At 42.3% G+C, this 22,836-nt stretch overlaps 1 pseudogene; it reads right to left on the bottom strand.

Moving 5' to 3' along the window:
• Positions 1-3,269: 3,269 nt before the first annotated feature.
• Positions 3,270-3,596, bottom strand: LOC123114676 (early nodulin-like protein 1; annotated as a pseudogene).
• Between the last annotated feature and the right edge of the window lie 19,240 nt (positions 3,597-22,836).

Genomic DNA, 22,836 nt, shown 5'->3' with positions numbered 1-22,836 from the left:
CTAGGGGGCACGCCGGGTACCCTTGTGGCCGCCTCCTCTATTGCTTGACGTCCACTCCAAGTCCCCATTATCACGTTTGTTCCAAAAAGATCGCTCCTGAAGGTTTCATTCCGTTTGGGCTCCGTTTGATATTCCTTTTCTTCGAAACACTAAAATAGGCACAAAAAACAGCAATTCAGGCTGGGTCTCCGGTTAGTAGGTTAGTCCCAAAAATGATATAAAAGTGTAAAGTAAAGCCCATAAACATCAAAAACGGGTAATATAATAGCATGGAACAATCAAAAATTATAGATACATTGGAGACGTATCAAGCGGCATCAACATGTCATGGTAATTTTTTTGTCCCATTTGGGGCAGGTTTGGGGATATGCTTCTAACAAACCAGAGCGTCTCACAACAAGCCCGATGGTTTCGGTAGGGAACGTTTCACCTATCTAGACGAAACGATATCCATTGCCTCTTCTCGATTTCAATTTTTTTGCTTGTGTCAACATAGAACATCAGGGGTGTTGTGTCATTTTTTGGGATTTTAGGGGGTTCGCTTGGACATTTTTATACATTAATTGAGTTTTCTATGCATTCATGTTCATAATTCAAATTTGAACAATACATGCACACATATGCTCTAATGCATATAAATTGGTTGAAAATTCAAATCTGTGTGCTTTGTTGCATGCTTAATTAGGTCCCATGCAAGAAATGAGAATGAATGTCGTCAAACACCCTCCCACCGTCACTCGGCCGCAAACATTGAGATACCTGGTTTTTAAATTATAGTATAAATCCAAATCTCGTCTAAAATTCAGGAAACTTGGCATGCATGCTATTATGGTGTGGCATCAACATGTCGTGGTAAAAAATTTGTCCCATTTGGGGCAGGTTTGGGGATATGCTTCTCACAAACTAGATTTTCTCACAACAAGCCTGATGGTTTTGGTAGGGAACGTCCCACCTTTGGGGACAAAACGATATCCATTGCCTCTTATTGCTTTGAAATTTTTTCTCGTGTCAACATAGAACAACAGGAGTGTTATGTCATTTTTTGGGATTTTTCGGGGTTCGTTTGAACATTTTTATGCATTAATTGAGTTTTTCAATGCATTTATGTGTATAATTCAAATTTTAGCCATTCACATGACGCCATGTGTCTTGGTTTTAATGGCTATAGGTTTTAATGGCACTTGATCGCAAACATTTTAGAAAGAACACCCGTATGCAAAGTAAGAGCAGGATTTGTGCATCTCTTCAACACAAACGGTTGTTTTGGATGACCCGTGTGCTACCACTTTACAAACAATTTGGTAAGATTTGCATCTATCATATTGGGTATGTTTCCATTTGTCAAACTGGAAAGATTGTCATTTGTTGATCTGGTAACATTTCCATTTGTCAACCTTATAACACTGCGATTTGTCAAAATATGAAGCTAAAAATCACTAGCAGTATCTAATTTTTGCAACTAAAATTCAGTAATTAAGCTAGATGGAGGCGAGGAGGTGTGTTTAGCAAGGCGTGCAGCAGGCAGCGCAGTTCTTGATACAGCTTTAATGCAGACGAGGGAGAGGGTAGCGGTTCCCGAAATGTTGAACGACCAATGATGCATCCTCCTTCAATTAGCATCATGAATGCATGAGGGAAGTAATGGGAGGAGGACCGGGAAAAGAGGCAGCATGATGTGAATGCAACGCAGTTTACACTCATATGAATGCGCCCCTCCATTCCAATGCATCTACCACATCATACGCACCTAAGCATTTGCCTAAGCACCTACACTAAGTGCAAAAGTGCTCACTCCAGACCCATGGCAGCGATGCGCGCGAGCGGTCAGTGGCTGTGCCAGACGGTCCACGATGCCGGCTTGCGACATGGCATCGAGGATCGTCTCCAGACGGTGTTGGCGACTGGCTGGTGGATGGCCGCCGTCGACGCCAGCTACGACTCTCCGTTGGACCAGATGATCGTTGCCACCACCAACAAGTTCACCGTCGTCAAGAAGCTCACGGACGACATCGCCGTACTCCTCCAGCCTGCGCGGCCGGGCTCCTCATTGCCTGCCACCCTAACCGTCCTCCATTGTCGGAACCTCTTTCAAGCATTGGTGGCCCTGCGACTGCCCGCCGACGCCACGAAGAATGTCCATCTGGAGGTCGCGCTCGCCGCGAGGCGCCTCTCCCTGCAAGATTTTGCTGACCTACAATCCACGTTTACAAGCAGTCATGTACATAGGTATCTACAAGGCCAGTGAGGATGCTATGATGTTTGACTTCTTCAACCAGCTGGAAGCCTTGGATGCCTTTGCTGAGAAGCACCTTGACCTCGCCACAAAAGCCGCCGATCCTTAGCCGCCGGTCGGTGGCCTGGTGCACTGAGTTGAGAAGGAGGAGGTCATACCTTGATGGATGCATCTTTCTTCTTGCGTCCTTAATTCTTATTGTGCTATTGCCACTACTACAAAAACGACTATAGCTAATATGGACATTAATGACGCACCATGTATGTGGTGCGCCACTGCTATATAGAAGTGGCGCACCAGATATGGATGCGCCATTAGTAGCCATATTACTAATGGCGCATCTGGTGTATGATGCGCCATTACTAGTTTTGTTTTGGCCCCACACCCCTCCCAGATTTAGCAGTGGCGCACCAGAGAAAAATGCGCCATTACTAGTTTTAACTAGTAATGGCGCACCAGTAAAAAATGCGTCATTGCTATCTATACGTATGGCGCACCCCTACTAGTGCGCCATTGCTATCACCCCTTATCCCCTCCCTCTAGTCACGTTCTCTCCCCTCCCCTTCCTCCTGACACACCCACCCACCTCCCTCGACTTCGATCTAGATCGGGAAGCCCCGGCCACCCGCCTCTTACTCTCCCTCCCGACCACGGCGAGCCCCCTTCCCCCTCCCTCACACCAGATCCAGGGCATGGAGCCGTGGTGAGCTCCTTCCCCAACCCTCCTCACCGGATCCAGAGGAGAGCTGGTGACCACATCCTCCGGCGAGGCCATTGCTCCGGTGTGTGGAGGCTGCCGAGATGCAGGAGGAGGAGCTCCCCGCCACCCGAAGGCCCCAGATCCAGCCGCCACGGCCATAGTCGGGCTTCCAGATCCTCGTCTAGCTTCCAGATTATGCGGTCCTTCGACGGGCCGCTGGAGGCTGACCTCCATAGCTCACAGGAATTGGAGTAGGTTCGAACCGATCTGCCGCTCTGATTCGATTATTGCCACATGTTGGCCGCTTCGAGGCTACGATTCTGTTTCTTTCAAGTATCATCGCAGCTTGAACTTCTCGCCCTTGCGGCAGCACGCCGAGGCGGCGCTGCTGAAGTAGGCCCGCCCGGGCTTGGTGAGGTTGAAGACGGAGTTGCCGTCCTCCAGCTTGAGCAGCGGGTCGGACACATCGCAGGAGGTGAAGGCCTTGGCGGTGAGCTGCATGACACTGTCCTGGCTGGGCGGGTAGAGGAAGAAGAGGGCGTCGCCGAGCTTGACGGGGACGGACTTGGCCCACCGCACATACACGTCCAACTTGCTGGACGGCGGCACCCCCCACGCGTCCAGCCCGCCCACCTTGTACTAAGCGGCGGCGCACCTATCCATGGAGGTCATGGAGATGCACAGCAGTAGCGCCAGAGCCGCTAGAGTCGCCATTCCCACCGGCGCCGCCAAGTTGAGCGCTTCGTATTGTCGTCTCCTGCACGCATCCGGCCACTTCTTCGTTTCCCAGGTGAGCTAAGTAACACCCGCTCCCTCCCTGCCGTTTCTCGCGTGCTCTCATTTTGCTAGGAGTCACCTACATCATGCCATCTGAATCTTGGGTTCTGAACTTCTGATCCAAGTTTCCCTGAGCAACACGAACGGCATATAACATCTGAATCTTGGGCTGCCAGGTTGTATAATTCTGGCGTTCTTCACCTCCCGCTTACAACCAAGTAAATTTTGACAACAAATGCACTTCTGCACTAGTAGAGTATACTGGATAGGGATGAATAAAGTCACTGCAGTCTTGAGCTTATTATAACTCGTCAGTTCAGATTTCAGACAGAACCCGGGTCTAGCTTTAGCCTGAAACTTGGTGAAATACCAACAACTTCACAATCATATGTGTCACCAACCAAGTTTACCAGCTACCAATTCTCTATGGTGAGCTGAAAAAAAACACTCCACAAAACTTGTATATTCTGGTCTTCTTTACCTTCCTATTTCAACCAAGTACTAGATGAACCGATTAAAGCCTTGCTTGTTGATCAAAATCTTAGCTTTTGGCCCAGCTGGGTCTGTACAAGAGCAAGGAGGAGGCCGCCAGGCAAGACGAGGTGCTGGGGAAGCTTGACAAGGTGGCTGTTTCCTCCTTCCATATGCGAGTTGGCATTACCTTTTGGTAATTTATCGTCTGGTGAACAATATGCATGTTTGAAATGCAGATTGTGAAAGAGTGGGTCAAGGAGTTGGCTATTCAGAGAGGCCAAGTAAACACAAATGACATGCTTTTCACCTTCGGGTCATACCATCTAGGGGTAATGTACATGCTTTGCGTTGCTTATTTTGGAATCAGCGCTGTTCTAAAGAATAGGTAACATATTTGAGCATGTATTTGTTTAGCTGCACTAAAAGAGGCTTCCGGTTAGTAACTTAATATTACCAAACAGAGTATTAGTGTTCTTTGGAGATAAAGACACCAGGATATGGAAATGCCACACACCCTTAATTTGATTCTTAACAACTCTTGAATTGTATGCCAACTGGCTCAACTGCATCTGGCTGAACTATTCCTGTTTTCTGTCTATGTCGCTGCTTGTGTTCTAGTACTTTTTTCGGATACTCTGTTTTCAGTTCTCGCAGTCATAAATATAGAGCACCGCGTTGATTGGTGAACATCATAGACTCTGGAATCAGTCCTGCTTTAAAGGGTATTTTACCTATCACATCATATGTTTGTTTAGCTGCATTAAAGAACAGGATTCGACTTAGTAAGTAACCCTTTTTTTGCTGATACTTGTTTGAGATTGCTTGCTCGTGAGTTAGTAACTTAGTATAACCACAATACCACAAAGAGTGTGTGCTCCTTAGAAGAAGAAAAACGGACACCATGGTATGGGAATGCTAAACACATCGTATGACCACTTCTAAAGCATATGAGCTCAACTGCATTAGCTAAATTATTCCTTTTTTCTATGTTATTGCATAGAATTGGGTGTTCTCCTTTTTGTTATACTTGAGCATGTTTATGTTTGCCCTACTCATGAATTGTTAGTTCTTTCAATTCTAGCCCTCCTATCTTTAATTCCCTGGCTGCTGGACTACCTGCAGGACAACGAGTTCATCTGCGGCAGCTATCGCTGTGAGCAGTCCGTCTGCGACGCACTCCGCAGCGTCTTCGCCGGGCACAACGAGATCCTCAACGTCTGGAAGTAAGTCGCCGGCCATCTGTTTCCTGATGAATTTTCTTTCTAGCTCAATGTGATCGGATCTGACTAGTATGTTCAGATTTGCTCTTGTTTTCTTTTCAAATAGTACTAGTAGTCTATATTCCAGCTGTGCAACCACCTGTAGCCACTTGAACCGATGAGAATTCTTCAAGCCTACCTATAGCCACTTGAACAGATGTCTATCTCAGATCTGCTCATCTAAAAAATCCAAGTGGAGTAGTATACTGGTAGTATAGTATAATAATACTATCAAAAGGTAAATGCCATGATTATTTAGCTCTGTGAGATAAATACTCGTCGAAAGTGGGCTCCTATCAAAATTCATTTCCATTATAATCTTACTCATACAATATTCACACCATGTAATTCTAGAAATATATGCTCATATCTAGTTCTGCATAAAAAATAACAGTATTGACATGTCATAAATAGTTTGTTTGTTTTTCTGTTTATTTTGTTACATTTTGCAGGGATAAAGTGAAGAAAAAGAAGAAAATATTACTAGAAGATTAGTTTTAGGATTTTCTTTTATTTCCTTGCAATTTTCCTTTTATTGGATACTTGTAAAGACATTGTAATATTCTTACTATAATAAAAATTATGATTCTATTTCATTTTTTTGTTTTTAAGTTATTTTTCCTTATAGGTTGTTTTCTGTAAATTTGAATTTTTTTTTGTTTTCCAAATACATTACTAGTGGCGCATTTAAGCCCTTATTAGTGGCGCACCTTCCTTTATTACTAGTGGCGCACCTATAAGGCTATTAGTGGCGCACCTGGAGGGAATACCAGTGGAGCACCTAAGGGTTAGTAGTGGCGCACCATGTGGTGCGCCATTGGTATTTGGATTACCAATGGGGCATCAAAGGTGCGCCATTACTAACAATTACTAGTGGCGTATTAATAGTGGCGCACCTATAGTGCGCCATTAATAGCAAAAACTGGTGCGCCACTAACAGCCTTATTTCTAGTAGTGTGCATTCGCGTTCCAGTCAATAAAGACATGTGTGATCCTTTTGCTTAATTATATGCATCACTGTAACTAGTACTCCATCGTGTCAATTTATAAGTTGTGCTGCCAGTGTTTGGGCCCACGATGACACATACAGAGAGGACATCCAGCAGTTTCAATGGCGATTTGTCAAAATATGCAGCTAAAAATCACTAGGACTATCTAATTTTTGCAACTAAAATTCAGTAATTAAGCATATATTTCATTCATAGATTAAGCAGTCGTGCTTAATCTATACAAACAGTTCAACCGTTAGGCGCTGTGGCGCGCTGTGCTCGCCGTTAGGCGCCACGGCGTGCTTTGCTCACGTCCGTCGACGCGCTTGGGTTGTGGACAGCTTTTCCTTGCGTGTTCAACTGCTATATATATATATATGGTTGCTCACCGTTGAGGCGACCGCGGAGCGCTCTGCTCGCGTCCCTCCGCGCGCGCTCTGCCAACGGTTGGGCCTGCGCATGATCACGTCGGGGGCCCCATATGCATGCGGTTGTGCCACGTGCGTTGCCACGCGGTGCAGTTATGTGTGGCACAATGGAGTTACGCTTTGCGAATTAGAACTGCCATCAGGACGTGTCGTCCGACCTCCCCTTTAATTCCCGCGGCCATTATAGCCTTAGTCTCTTCAACCTTTCGATCGCGCCCCATAACACAACAAGCACACCCACGACGACACATAGAGAGGGGATGTCTAGCGGCGCTCCAATGGAGTTCGGCGAGCATAAAGTAGAGACCCATGCGAGGGATACAGATCTCTTGGGGGTGTACACTATCGACCCGGCCATGGTGGACGACTACATTAACACCGTTGAGCAGTTGCTTGCTGGAGACAAGTACAAGGTGGTCGGCATCGACCTCCAGTACACCGACGATGGTCCCGACATAGATCAGAAGGTTGCCACCACCCAGTTGTGCATGTGCCATCATGTCCTCATCTACCATTACTGCATGGCCAGAGAGCCTTGTGACCGTTCAACAGATTTGTCAACAGCACCGACTACAAGTTCGCCACAGTGGAAACCACTGACAATGTAAAAGCGCTCAGTGTTACGGGCTTGGCCTGCGAGAACCTTGTCGAAATCCGTGACCACTACAGGGTCTGGGGCAGCACGGAGAAGGACTCCCTGGTCAAACTCGCCTCGGCCACCATCAACCCCTACTACAAAAAGATGAAGCAGGATGCCTAGAGAACAACTGCCGTATCTTGGAACAGGGCCTGGGTGCGGAGACTGGATGAACCTCACCTCAGGTTCGCGGCCAAGAGCGTGTACACATGCTTCGAGATGTACAGACGGATCGTTGACATGAGGAAGTGCCTCGTTACCCAAATCTACAAGCCCGAATCGAGCCACAAGCAGAGCAAGCGTCACAAGAAGTAGATGATGATCACATGATCATTTATGCTAGTTAATCATGCATGTAATATATAGTTTACTTTGTTGGTGTGTGGAAGTGTCATGTGTGTAGTAGCCACCTATGAAATTATGCATGTAATAGTTTACTTTGGTGTGTGCAAATGCCATGGTTGTAGTAGCTAGCCACCTATGTAATTGGATGTTTAATTTGGTTAATCATGCATGTAATATATATGTTGTTGTTCTGTATGCAATCCCATTGCACAACACACATGTCTTATTAGCAGCAATTGTCTGTGTTATTATCGGTCTTCGCACACATTTCTGATTATAGACTTGTTTGCCGCGTATCATGCACATCTTGTCATATTGAACCGTTTATGTTCTCTTGTCTCAACACAAACAGTTCATCCGCGTGAACCGCATGCCGTATATCGCACACACCTTGATTTGGCTGACTGTTTCTTTTGTGTTGCCTAATCACAAATAGTTCATCCTAGTGAACCGTATGCTGTTTATCACACACACCTTCATCTGGCTGCCTATTTCTTTTGTTGCCCCTCATCGCAAACGGTTAATTGCACTGAACCGTATTCCCTACATCACACACGGAACTAAAATCTGAACCGTGTTTGATGCATCCTCATCGAAAATGTTTTGCACCTTTTTTGACGGTTTTTTACACCACCGTTTGTGATTAATGTATCGCACATAGTTTCGTCAAAGGGTCCTGATCGTAGTGTCACGTTAACAACATCCTGCAGTAGTGTCTTCCCGTGTAACAGATCTGCATTATGGTTTCTGCCGTTCATTAGTGTTCTTCACCGGTCTTCATCTTTCTCCCTAGAACGCATAATTTGATCTGAACCCAACATTAAAGCTGCGTAGTGGTAGTTTCAGCATCCCTTTTTGATTGTAAAAGGTACCCTTTCTGTACAAAATCTCATCTAAGTAGACGAGTTCCTCCACTGTCATAACCTTATGTTAAGATTTATTTTGTTTTTTGAACTGTTGTAGATCCAAAATCATAGAACTAATCTGTGGAACTTGTTTGCCCATCACTTAGCAAAACTTCACTTATAGATTTGTCGCACTGCAATCGTGCGGGCGGCTTATACGATAAGTCGTAACCCGTCATATAGCATTAGTCCCCTTTTTGAGCCGCCAATATATGTTCACAATCTGTATAACCCGACATTGTCTTCTAGTTTAACCATGCTGACCTTTATAGCACTTATTCTTCTGCATATGAATTAGCATTGCACTTACTTTTTGATCATTGGACGGCTTAACAGCATAACCTTAATCCGGTAATATTTTCCTTTTTTAGGCTTTCATCAACAAAATGACCAAAACTGTTACCTCATGCAACTGGGTCACCTCCCGGGTTACCGAGCAGACACTGAACGAGCATGTTCAGGTGGGCGTCTTGGCCGCAAAGAACGTTATCCACTGGAGAGTCCCAGGAACCGAGACCACCCCTGACCCAAAAGAAGTCAAAGTTGTCGTTTCACTCCACCCGGCTCAATTTTTTTTCGTGATGTGCTACATTTCTTCAAACTTCATCCTCAAGACATCGGGCCCAACTCTGCTTCAAACATCTGCAATTTTCAAGTTTTTTGTGAAGTGTATCTTCAACAAGAGCCCACTATAGAATTGTTCAGGGAATTCTATTACTTGAACCGCCAGGCCGAGTTCACAGACGGGCCTTGCCTAGAACTAGGTGACATTTCCATTCAGAGGTGGAAAGAAGCCACTTTTCCTGCTGCCGCACCTCCCAATCATCCTAAGGACTGGAACCAAACGTGGTTTTATTGTCAAGACACATCTCTAGCGGACGAAAATCCGCTGCGGGGTTTTCATGAAAACCGGCTTAACAACAGACACCATCGCCCAGAGCGGATCAACACAGAAGAACGGGCCAAATATATGCCCATTTTTTCAAAGATTAGGGCCTTAATGGCTAATGGTTTGAATGGAGCCGATCTAGTTCGATGCTGGGTCGCATGGAGGATCTTACCCTTAAGCTGTAGGCCCGGCTTAATGTGTGAGTATACTGGTAATGTCAAAGATCCCTAGTGCCACTGTCAAATAGAGCTGGATGATGATGCAATCAATAAGATGACCAAGACACTGCTTAATGAGAGCTTGGAAACTTGTAGCAAGATAGGCTTCAATCCTTTCTGGACCCTTAACAAAGCTCCAGTTGTAAGTACTTTAAACAACTTTCACTAAATCATTATTTGTCAATCTGCCTTCTCATTATTACTTGAACTTCTGCAGGCTGATTCCCCCTTCTGGAGCAAGAAGCTTCAGGATAAATTGGCCAAAAAGACCAGGACAAAGAATAAGGCTCCCAGAAAGCCCTCCACGAAGGAAATGAACACCTTAGAGCTATTTGCTTTGAATGACAATGAGTCGGAGGTAGAACTTGACTCCCTTTGCTCTTTCTTTATACACCTTATTGATGCTGAAAACTCTCAGGATGACAAGGAGGCCAGCCGCGCAGATGATGAAGAGGTAATTATCCTTTCCTCTAACTCAGAAACTATGCCGAGATAGAGAACTCGACAAGTGAGCCGAAAAGTAAGGTTTTCTCACCCTTTAGCTTACTTGGATCCCAACTTTATTTTGAAGAAGCAGCAGCATGAAGTTCACCGCATGACCCGGAATAGTGGCGGCGGGAATCTCTTATCTGGTGTACCCAATACACCAGTCCCTCGCAAATGCCGAGCAGACGTTTCACAGTTTTCCGACTTGGCTTTTCCAAAGGCGGGTCTTGTTCAACAACCCCTTAACCCTTCTGATTCAAACTATCAGGGCACTTCTTACTCCTCATCTGGTGACTCCATTGGGACTCAGATCCCCCTTTTCAAAGTCGCCCCTCGGTGAGAATAATGAATTTCCTTGCTTTTAAACCCTTTGTAAATTATCATGCTAATATCTTTATGTCTTTTTGCCAGCGGTAAAGACAAGCCAAGCAAGAAGGTGAAGACAACTAAGACGGGCGAAGACACCAACGCCATCAAAGATCCCAAGGCCGCTGACCTGGAGAAGCAGATAATGTCTGAATCTTTGCATCAAACCTCTGAAGCAGCTATTGATGATCCACCGCCAGAAGAGCACAATGTCATAATGGACTCCGTGGATGTCAATCCGGCCAATGCTAAGCTGCCAAGTCCCATAAAGCCTGTTGCACAAGAGGCCGAAGATGGCATTGTATTGGAGTTGTCTTCACAGAGCCGAGTAATCCCACTGTCTTATCCAAACATAGCAGCAAAGAAGAATTTTCAGCTGTGGACAAGGCAAATGGAAGCTTGACTTGGAAAGTTATGCCCATTTCAACGCTCATGAGATTCACGTGGGTTATTTAAACTGTCTTCACACCAGTCGTGACTTTGAAGCCGGCTTGGTTAACCTCATGAAGGAGTGCTTTGAGGTAAGCACTAACAAGATCTTCTCATATAAGTTTATCTGTCAGCCGCCAAGTCTACTGAATATGAAAGAATTGAATATGTTGTGGACTTAAACAACCTCTTTTATCTTGTAGCTATGCCATAGCATTTTGTAACTGTTGAATCAAAACGAGTAGTCCCCAAGGGCCGGCTTAAAATTGGAAAGTTAAGTCGGGACTTCAAACTGTAGTGCTAAAATCCGCATATGTAGCCCGCAAGGGCTGACTTAAGCTGCATAGTGAAGCTGGGACTTATCACCATACTTGTGAAAAAATCCACCTACGTAGCCCTCAAGGGCTGGCTTAAGCTTCATAGCTAAGCCGAGTCATTAAAGATTTGCCTTAAAAAAGAGCAATGTGCATTAGCCCCCAAGTGCCAAGTAAAATACTTGTATTATGCTTGGGACTTCAAAGAAGATGATTACAATGCTGCCTATCTTTTGCATATTGCAGGATGAATTAAATATGAAGGAATCCCAAGTCACTGATCCGCGACAGAACATCAAGTCCCAATAATCAGAGACCAAAAGTCCAAGTCAGAGCTGAAAACTACCTTAGAAGAGACTGAAAAGCTGAAAAGAGACTTCAACGCCGAGAGAGAGCTGAAGATGCTGAGGCTGTTCTTAAGTCGGTGGCTGACGAGTTATCTGGCCTAAAGCATCAGATTAATAGCATGACAACCACTATCTTTGGTAAGAAATGTTAAACTTCCATCTTTCACCGCCAATGTATAACGATCATTAGTTGGATTATCAATATCTTTGCTGATGCAGGCTCCAGAGGTTCCAAGCTGGGTCAAGACATGCGTGTAAAGCTTAAAGCTGCATATACCCTTGTGGAGCAGTTGTACACCGGCGCTCAACGTGCTATTTCTGCTGTCTCACATAAGAAGCAACCACCTTCACTCATCAAGGAAGTGTTGGAGAAACTATTTGTGTTTCCGCAAAGAGTTGATCAACTGAAGCTATCAGCCGCTAGAGCCGGTGACATCACTGCTGAGCCGGGCAAAGGCATGGCAAGTAGAACTTGACCCGGAAGAATTAGCCACTGGCTGCCCAAGCTTGAAAGAAGACGGGTCTCCCTTCGAAGCAGAAGATTTCACCAAGTGCGTAAGAGAAATGCGCCATTTGGCCAGCAAGCTAGCAGAGGAAACTGACTTGTCAAAATATCAAGCGGCTTATACCAAAGGCAACTCAAGAGTAACAACATTAGTTCATGAGGCCAGGGACCTCATCCCGCCAACATGTAAGCACACCTTCACTCCTGATATTGATCCGTCAAGCCTTATAGATGATGAAGTTGTATTTAGAGCTTTGACTGGGATCAATTGGGCCACATTTGACTTCTAGCCAATGGGTGAAGAACAAGAAGAAGAACTGGTGCAACATGACCCGGAGTCTTCAACACGCCAAGCCCAGAACAATTGACCCAAGGGAACGACTCTCAAACTGCAACTTAGTGCTTTCTTTTCAAAACAATTTAATCAACACGGGCCTTGGAGAGCCTTGTAATAGGCTAGTTTGAAAACCATGATCTATCATGCCATCGTGCATGTTTTAAGATTCAAACTACTGATGTATTTTCAGTGTGCTTTGATAAATTTGCAAGGTAGATTATACTATTTTTCAATGTTCCTGCAATCATAATAAATAGCATATACCCTGGTGGTTTACACCAGGGTGGGTCACAATGCCCAACAAGACGTTATCTGGCGACATTAAAGTCTATAACCAGGGTGGGTTATCAAAACCTCGCATATTTATATAACAAGTAAAACATACCTGCGAAATTGGTTCACCCTGCCGGCTTACATCAGCATATCTAGTGAGGATGACAGCCCAAAGACTTAGAGCGCATAACTCCAAGTGCACAATCCAAGTATACTGGCGACTTAACGTCCAAAGCAAGAACGGGTTATCAAAACCCCAGATAAGCTCAAATATGAGCGATAATGATTAAGGCTACATGGCCTGAATCATTTAAAACCATATGTCAATATGGTACAAGGATATGAACCCAAACAATATTTAGAGAAAATAAAAAATCAAAAAAGCAAGGCTCTCGTAGGCTACCAAGCCTCATTATCAAGTGTTGTTCATGAGCCGCACAACCACTGAGTAATCCTTCATTCAAACCTGTAAGCCGGGCCTCACATGAGTATGGCGGGTCATTCTAGGATTACCTGGGCGGAGTGGCAGACATACAGGGCAGGATAAACCGGAATTTGGTGTTTACACCTAGCGTACAAGCCTATCAAAAGGGTAAATAAAGCTATGTTCATTGAACAGGGAGCCCCCAAGTGATGTACGTGATAAGTCTCCAACGTATATATAACCTTTTATTGTTCCATGCTGTTATATTGTCATTCTTGGATGTTTTACAATCATTTAATAGTCATTTTATATCATTTTTTGGTACTAACCTATGGACATAGTGCCCAGTACCAGTTGTTGTTTTTTGCATGTTTTTTACATCGCAGGAAATCAATACCAAATGGAGTCCAAATGCAGCAAAAACTTTTTGAGGATTTTTTTGGGCGAGAAGACATCCAGCGGGCCAGGAAAGCACCTGGGGGGTGCCCCGAGGGGAGCACAACCCACCAGGGTGTGCCTAGAGGCCCAGGCGCGCCCTGGTGGGTTGTGCCCCCCTCGGGTGCCCCCTGAACTGCCTCTTTGCTCGATAAATACCGTATTATTCCATAAACCCTAGGGGAGTCAACGAAAATCAATTCTAGCCGCCGCAAAGTCCAAAAACACTAGATCCAATCTAGACACCATCACGGAGGGGTTCTCCACTTCCATTGGTGCCTCTCCGATGATGCGTGAGTAGTTCTTTGTAGACCTATGGGTCCGTAGTTAGTAGCTAGATGGCTTCCTCTCTCTCTCTCTCTCTCTCTTGATTATCAATACAACGGTCTCTTGGAGATCCATATGATGTAAGTCCTTTTGCGGTGTGTTTGTTGGGATCCGATGAACTTTGAGTTTATGATCAGATCTACGCTTTTATCCATGAAAGTTATTTGATTCTTCTTTTATCTCTAATATGCTTGATTGATTGTAGCCTCGTATTTCTTCTCCGATATTTGGGTTTTGTTTGGCCAACTTGATCTATTTATCTTGCCATGGGAAGAGGTGCTTTGTGATGGGTTCGATCTTACGGTGCTTGATCCCAGTGATAGAAAGGGAAACGACACATATGTATCGTTGCTATTAAGGATAAAAAGATATGGTCTATTTATACATAAATAGATCTTGTCTACATCATGTAAAAAAAGATCGTTCTTATTGTATTACTGTGTTGCTCCATGAACTTAATACACTAGATGCATGCTAGATAGCAGTCGATGTGTGGAGTAATAGTAGTAGATGCAGGCAGGAGTCGGTCTACTAATCTTGGACGTGATTCCTATATAATGATCATTGACTGGATATCATCATGATTATTTGAAGTTCTATCAATTGCCCAACAGTAATTGTTTTCCCACCGTTTGCTATTCTTCTCGAGAGAAGCCACTAGTGAAACCTGTGGTCCCCGAGTTTCTTTTCATCATATTTGCCTTGGCGATCTATTTTCCTTTGCATTTATTTTTAGATCTACTAAACCAAAAATACAAAAATACCTTGCTGCAATTTATTTGTTCCACGATCTATTTATCCTATCTACCACTTTTACCTCATGTTATTTGCCTATCTTGAGGCGTCATACCCGAAAGGGATTGACAACCCCTTTAACACATCGGATTGCGAGTATTTGTTATTTGTGTGCAGTTCCTATTTACATGGTGTGAGGAGGTTCTCCTACTGGTTGGATAACCTTGGACTCATCACTGTGGGAAATACCTACCGTTGCTATACTGCATCATCCCTTCCTATTTGGGGAAATACCGACGTAGTTCTAGCAGACATCAAAAGGAAATTCTGGAGCCATTGCCGGGGAAGATCTTCAACATCAACCAGGTTCCTAATCACAAATCTCATCTCCTCGCAATTTACATTATTTGCCATTTGCCTCTCGTTTTCCTCTCCCCCACTCCACAAAAATTTGCCATTTTATTCGCCTTCCTTTTTGTTGACCGTTTTCTCGTCAGATCTGTTTTTTACTGCAATCTTGTTGTGAAGTTATCATGACTCAAGAGAACACCAAGTTGTGTGGTTTCTCAAATACCAACAACAATTATTTTATTAGCACTCCGATTGCTCCTCCCACCACTAGTGCGGAGTCTTGTGATATTAATACTGCTTTGCTGAATCTTGCCATGAAAGATCAATTTGCCGGTACTCCTAATGAGGATGCCGCATCCCATATTAACACATTCGTGCAATTATGCTATATGCACAAGAAAAAAGATGTGGACAATAATGTCGTGAAGTTGAAATTACTTCTATTTTCTTTGCGAGATCGTGAAAAAATTTGGTTTTCTTCTTTGCCTTGCAATAGTAACGATTCTTGGAACAAGTGCAAGGATGCTTTTATCACTAAGTATTTTCTGCCCGCAAAAATTATTTCCCTTAGAACCCAGATCATGAATTTCAAGCAACTTGAACATGAGCATGTTGCACAATCTTCGGAAAGGATGAAATTGATGCTAAGGAATTGCCCAACTAATGGGATAAATCTTTGGATGATCATACATATTTTTTATGCAGGATTGAATTTTGTTTCTCGTCATCTTTTAGATTCTGCCGCGGGGGTACTTTTATGGAAATTACTTTGGGTGAAGCTACTAAATTGCTAGACAATATTATGGCAAATTAATCGTAGTGGCATACCGAAAGAGCTCATACTAGTAAAAAAATCAATTTGGTAGAAGAAATAAATTCTTTGAGTGAAAAAGTTGATGCTCTTATGAAGTTGTTTGCTAATAAAAGTGTTCCTATTGATTTTCATGATATGCCTTTGTCTACTTTGATTGAGCAAAATACTGATGCCATAGATGTGAATTTTGTCTCGCAAAACAATTTTAATAACAATGCTTATAGAGGTAATTTTAATCCTAGGCCTTTTCCTAGTAATTCTTCTAATAATTATGGTAATTCCTATGGTAATCCTACTTATAATAATAATAGAAACACCTCTAATCTATAAAACAATATTAAAGAATTTATCAATAGTAAAAAAGCTTTCAATACTTCCATAGAAGAAAAGTTGAATAAAGTTGATGATTTGTCTAGAAGTATTGATATAATTTCTCATGATGTAGAAACTCTCAAGATGAAAATTTTTGTGCCTAAAGTGAAAGAATCAATTGAAGCTCTTTATGTTTCTATGGATGAAAGTAAGAAAAGAACTGCTATGCTTATAGCTAAAAGAGAATTTTTAGAAAGAGCGCTTTCTAGTGATTACTTTTATAAAAGTGATGAAGATCTTAAAATGATTGGTGTTTCTTCTATTGATTCTTTCTTTAGTAAAATTAAGATTGATTAAAAAGGGACTAGAGAAGAGTCAACTTTAGGTAGAAGGCGTCCCTATGATTCGGAGGGTGAAAATCTTGTTGAAAAATTTGATAAAAGTGGGTTTGAAGAGGTCAAGACTTTAACTAGGGATGTGCCCACTATTTTGGATTACAGAGACTTTAATTATGATAGTTGCTCTTTGGTTTATTGCATTTGTTTGTTGCAATCCATGATAAATTCACCCCATGCTTATGAACAAAATAAAGCTTTTACTATACATATTGTTGATGCCATGATGAAAGCTTTTGAAGAAAAGTTGGAATTAGAAGTTTCAATTCTTAGAAAATTGCATGATGAGTGGGAACCTACTATAAAAGTCAACATTAAAAATTATGAGTGTCTTGCTTTACGTGACTTGGGTGCTAGTGTTTCTACAATTCCGAAATCTTTATTGATGTGCTTGGTCTTACCAATATTGAAGAACGCTCTTTAAATTTGCACTTAGCGGATTCTACTATTAAAAAGCCTATGCGAAGAATTAATGATGTTCTTATTCTTGCAAATAGGAATTATGTTCCCATAGATTTTATTGTTCATGATAATGATTGCAATTCGTCTTGTAAAATTATTCTTGATAGACCGTTTTTACGCACTATTGGTGCCGTGATTGATATGAAAGAAGGCAATATTAAATTTAAGTTTCCACTAAGGAAGGGAATGGAACACTTCCCTAGAACAAGAATTACGCCATATGAATCAATCATGAGGGCATCCTATGTATCTAGAACCAAAGATGACAAAACTTAGATCCTACACGTTATGCCTAGCTAGGGGCGTAAAATGATACTGCTCGTTGGGAGGCAACCCAACTTGTATCTTTTTGCTTTTTGGTTTTCTTGCTGTTTTTAATAAATACCCAATTATACCTCTGGTTATATGTGTTTTGTGGTTTAAATTAGTGTTTGTGCCAAGCAAGGCCTTTGGGTTGATTTGGGTGAAAGTTGATTTGAACTTGCTGAAAAACAGAAACTTATGCACTCACAAAAATAGTTTTCGTAAATCACAGAAACGTGTTTTTGAGTTGATTCTTTTTACAGAAGATTAAAATACAAATTACTCAGGTTTTCCTAATTTCTCAAGATTTTTGGAGTTACAGAAGTATTATAAATATCCAGATTTCTACAGACTGTTCTGTTTTTGACTGATTCTGTTTTCTTTGCGTTGTGTGCTTGTTTTGATGATTCTATGGTTTTCTTCGATGAGTTTTTGCCATAGAAAAGTTGGAATACAGTAGATATAATGCAAAAACAAAATATGAATAGGTTTGTAACATTACTTATAGTAGTGTTTTGCTTTCTTATACTAACGGATCTCACAAAGGTTTTGTTGAGTTTTGTGTGATTGAAGTTTTCAAGTTTTGGGTGATCTTACGATGGATAAAGGAATAAGGATTAGCAAATGGCTAAGATTGGGGATGCCCGACGCATGCACCCCAAGATAATATTCAAGAAGTAGCAAGCAACTAAGTTTGGGGATGCCCCCTAGTGGCATCCCCGCTTTCTTCTAACAACCATCGGTATTTTACTTGAAGCTATATTTTTATTCTGTCACATATTATGGGTTTTGCTTGGAGTGTCTTGTATGATTTGAGTCTTTGCTTGTTTTGCTTTACGTTTTAAGTGTTGAATCCTTGCTGAACACACCTTTTTGAGAGAGCCAAAAATTATGTTACGATTGCTCCTATGCTTCACTTAAATTTTTAGAGCCATGTATTTGCTCTAGTGCTTCACTTATATCTTTTTGAGCACAGTGTGCTTTGTTATTTTTGAAGAAATGCTCTCATGCTTCACTTAGATTTATTTCGGAGTTAGTAAAATTTTCAGAAATTCTCTCTTGCTTCACTTAGATTATTTTGAGAGAAATAAAAATTATGCTCATGTTCTTCACTTATATTTGTTTGACTTACGAAAAGCAACATATGAAAATAGTCCCAAAGTGATAGATATCCAAGGAAAATATAAGAAAAACTTTCATGAAGATCATTGGAAAAAATAAACTTGATTCTTAGTAATGGTTTTGAGATATGATGATATGATATGTGAGTCATGTTGATGAGCAATTGTGCTTTAGTAAGAATATTTATGTTAAGGTTTGTGATTCCCATGCAAGCACGAAAGTCAATAGTTATGCAATGAAATTTATATCCTACTTGTGGTGCATTTATTTGGTGTTACTTATGCTTAATGCTTGGGTACGCTATTTTTTGCTTTTTGGTTGGTCGCTTCTCAATCTTTTTGCTAGCCTTCATTTTGCACTAAGTATGATCACTACTTGTGCATCCAAAACCCTTTAAACCAGTTTTGCCATATAAGTCCACTATACCTACCTATATGCGGTATTTCCATGCCGTTCTAAGAAAATTTTCATGTGCCATCTCTAATTTTCAAAATAAATTTCTCTTTTGTGTGCTGTACCGGTCGCGAGGCAGTGAGGGGTGGCCAATATTTTCCATGCTAGATGTGTTATTCTCACGATGAGTGTTTATTCACTTGTCATTGCATGAGAGTACGACAAAGGTATTAGGGATGCCCAATCCTGAAATGGAAAATGAATTTAATTTATGTTGTCAAATAATAAATTCCTTGGAAAGTGTTGGTATGGAGGGCACCCGTGGATACAGTTAGCCATGGAAAGTGAAAGTAATGGTGGAAAAAGGAATAAACTTTATTTTCTGTTTGGGAACTGCCTATGATGTATCTAGCATGGAAAGTGTTGGGAGCTCTAAGTCGTTTTCGTTGGTGGGAAAAGTATGCCTCTCAAAAATGTTTTTATCTCTCAATTTAAGCTTTGAGCTCTGGCACCTCTACAAATCCCTACTTCCCTCCGCGAAGGGCCTTTATTTTACTTCTGAAATTTTTATTTTTGAATTTTAGTCTCCATCTTCTCTTATAAAGAACCAACTAAGGGGCACTACGATCGTACTTGAGCATTGGGTGTAGCTAATATTCGAGTGTGTTTCATGAATGGATCAATGATTGAGCATAATGGGCTAGGGATAACTTGCTTTAGTGTTGATATTTTGAAAGACATGGTTGCTTGTTGGTATGCTTGAGTATTAAAGTCTTCATGTCAAAACTAAACTATTGCTTTGAACCATATAAAAGTCCAAATGTCCATGCTATAAAGAAAAGAAATGTGATGAACATGTTAGGCAGCATTCCACATCAAAAATTCTGTTTTTATCATTTACCCACTCGAGGACAAGTAGGAATTAAGCTTGGGGAGGCTGATACGTCTCCTACGTATCTATAATTTTTTATTGTTCCATGCGTTTATATTATCATTCTTTGATGTTTTACAATCATTTTATATCATTTTTTGGTACTAACCTATTGGCATAGTCCCCAGTGCCAGTTGCTATTTTCTGCATATTTTTTACATCGTAGGAAATCAATACCAAACGGAGTCCAAACGCAACGAAACTTTTTGAGGATTTTTTTGGGCCAGAAGACATCCATTTGGCTTGGAAAGCACCTGACAAATGCTCCAAGGGGAGCACAACCCACTAGGGTGCGCCTGGAGTCCCAGGCGTGCCCTAGTGGGTTGTGCCCACCTCGGGTGCCCCCTGACCCGCCTCTTTGATCTATAAATACCCAAATAGTGCAGAAACCCTAGGGGAGTCGGCGAAAATCAATTCCAGCTGCCGCAGAGTCTAGAAACACCAGATCCAATCTAGACACCATCACAGAGGGGTTCACCACTTCCATTGGTGCCTCTCCGATGATGCATGAGTAGTTCTTTATAGACCTACGAGTCCGTAGTTGGTAGCTAGATGGCTTCCTCTCTCTCTCTCTCTTGATTATCAATACAATGGTCTCTTGGAGATCCATATGATGTAAGTCTTTTTGCTTTGTTGGGATCCGATGAAATTTGAGTTTATGATCAGATCTATGCTTTTATCCATGAAAGTTATTTGAGTCTTCTTTGATCTCTTATATGCGTGATTGATTATAGCCTCATATTTCTTCTCCGATATTTGGGTTTTGTTTGGCCAACTTGATCTATTTATCTTGCAATGGGAAGAGGTGCTTTGTGATGGGTTCAATGTTACGATGCTTGATCCAAGTGACAAAAAGGGAAACGACATGTATGTATCATTTCTATTAAGGATAACAAGACGGGGTCTATTTCTACATAAATAGATCTTGTCTACATCATGTCATCGTTCTTATTGCATTACTCCGTTTCTCCATGAACTTAATACACTAGATGCATGCTGGATAGCGGTCGATGTGTGGAGTAATAGTAGTAGATGCAGGCAGGAGTTGGTCTACTAATCTTGGACGTGATGCCTATAATGATAATTGCCTGGATATCGTCATGATTATTTGAAGTTCTATCAATTGCCCAACAGTAATTGTTCTCCCACCGTTTGCTATTTTTCTCGAGAGAAGCCACTAGTGAAACCTACGGCCCCCGAGTCTATTTTCATCATATTTGTCTTTGTGATCTATTTTCCTTTGCATCTATTTTCAGATCTACTACACCAAAAATACAAAAATACCTTGCTGCTGTTTGTTTCGTGATCTATTTATCCTATCTACCACTTTTACCTCACATTATTTGCCTATCTTAAGGCGCCATACCCGAAAGGGATTGACAACCCCTTTAACACGTCGGGTTGCGAGTATTTGTTATTTGTGTGCAGGTGCTGTTTACGTGGTGTGAGGAGGTTCTCCTACTGGTTCGATAACCTTGCTCTCATCACTGAGGGAAATAACCACCGTTGATATACTGCATCATCCCTTCCTCTTTGGGGAAATACCGACTTAGTTCTAGCAGACATCAATAGGATACCTATGTTTGAACTGTGCACTGCAGCAAGTTCTCTTTGGTAAACTTTAACTTGGGCAATAAGCCCCCAAGTGATTTGCAACCAGGCGTATAACACGAATCAATAGGGTAGTCATAGCTATGCTCAATGAGCAGGAAGCCTCCAAGTAATTTTTAACAAGGTGTGTAAGCCGGATCAATAGGGTGGTCACAGCTATACTCAATGAGCAGGAAGCCCCCCAAGTGAACTTATGAACTGACAATAAAGACTAAGATACTCATAAATGAAACAACAAAGGCCCTGAATTATCAGGGATGCCGGCTTTATTATTCTTGATCATAATATATACATGGACGAAAATATGTACAACACAAGAGCGAGTGGCTCAAGTGTAATAAGGCCGAAGATGAGCAATGTTCCAAGGCCGATGGTTCTCCTCCTCCGATGTGCGTGAGTCCTTGTGGTCTCGAATATCAATGAGGTAGTACGACCCGTTGTTCAGGTTTTTGCTGACCACAAAGGGTCCTTCCCAAGGTGGGGATAATTTGTGCATGTCTGTTTGATCATGGATGAGCCGGAGCACCAAATCGCCTTCTTGAAAGGTTTGAGTTTTAACCCGGCGGCTATGATAGCGATGCAAATCTTGCTGGTATATCACCGACCGAGCCGCCGCAAGGTCACGCTCTTCATCCAACAAATCAAGAGCATCTTGATGTGTTTTTTCGTTATCAACTTCAACATAAGCCGCCACACAGGGTGTCGTGGATTTGTCATGGCAGATGTCCTAGTGAAAGGACTTAGTCGTGGAGCCATCGCTACGGGTTAACTTGAAGGGGTTAAAGCGGACACAAAGACACGGGGGTTTATACTAGTTCGGCCCCTTCGATGAAGGTAAAAGCCTACGTCTAGTTGTGATGGAATTGATGTGGCTTCGATGGCTAGGGAGCAAACAAGCTTCGCCTAGGCTCGAGTTGTTGTTGTGTAACGCCCGGGTATTTAAGCTACAGTGAACCTCAGCTAATGATGCCATGTCACCTCGTTTACTGTTGCTAATCTCGCGTCGGTTCGAAACTTTTCAAATTAAAAATTTAACTATTGTCAAACATCAAAAGTTTTCAAACATCATAACAAAGATGTTCGGTCTGTGCAAAAAATGGCATAGGTAATTATAGTGCAGTAAACACATTTTTATAAAATGCCTAAATACTTTTAAATGAATTAAAACAGAAAAGAAATAATAACAGAAAACAGAAAACTAAAACTAAAAGAAGAAAAGGAAAAGAACCCCCGGGCCAGCCGACCCAACAGGCCGGCCCATTCGGCCACCGGCCCAACTGGGCAAGGGCCCAGCCGGCCACTCCCCCCCC

The sequence above is a fragment of the Triticum aestivum genome, chromosome 5B, assembly GCF_018294505.1.
Source record: "Triticum aestivum cultivar Chinese Spring chromosome 5B, IWGSC CS RefSeq v2.1, whole genome shotgun sequence".
In the NCBI taxonomy this organism is placed as follows: domain Eukaryota; kingdom Viridiplantae; phylum Streptophyta; class Magnoliopsida; order Poales; family Poaceae; genus Triticum; species Triticum aestivum.
This window is presented reverse-complemented; position numbering and strand designations above follow the sequence as displayed.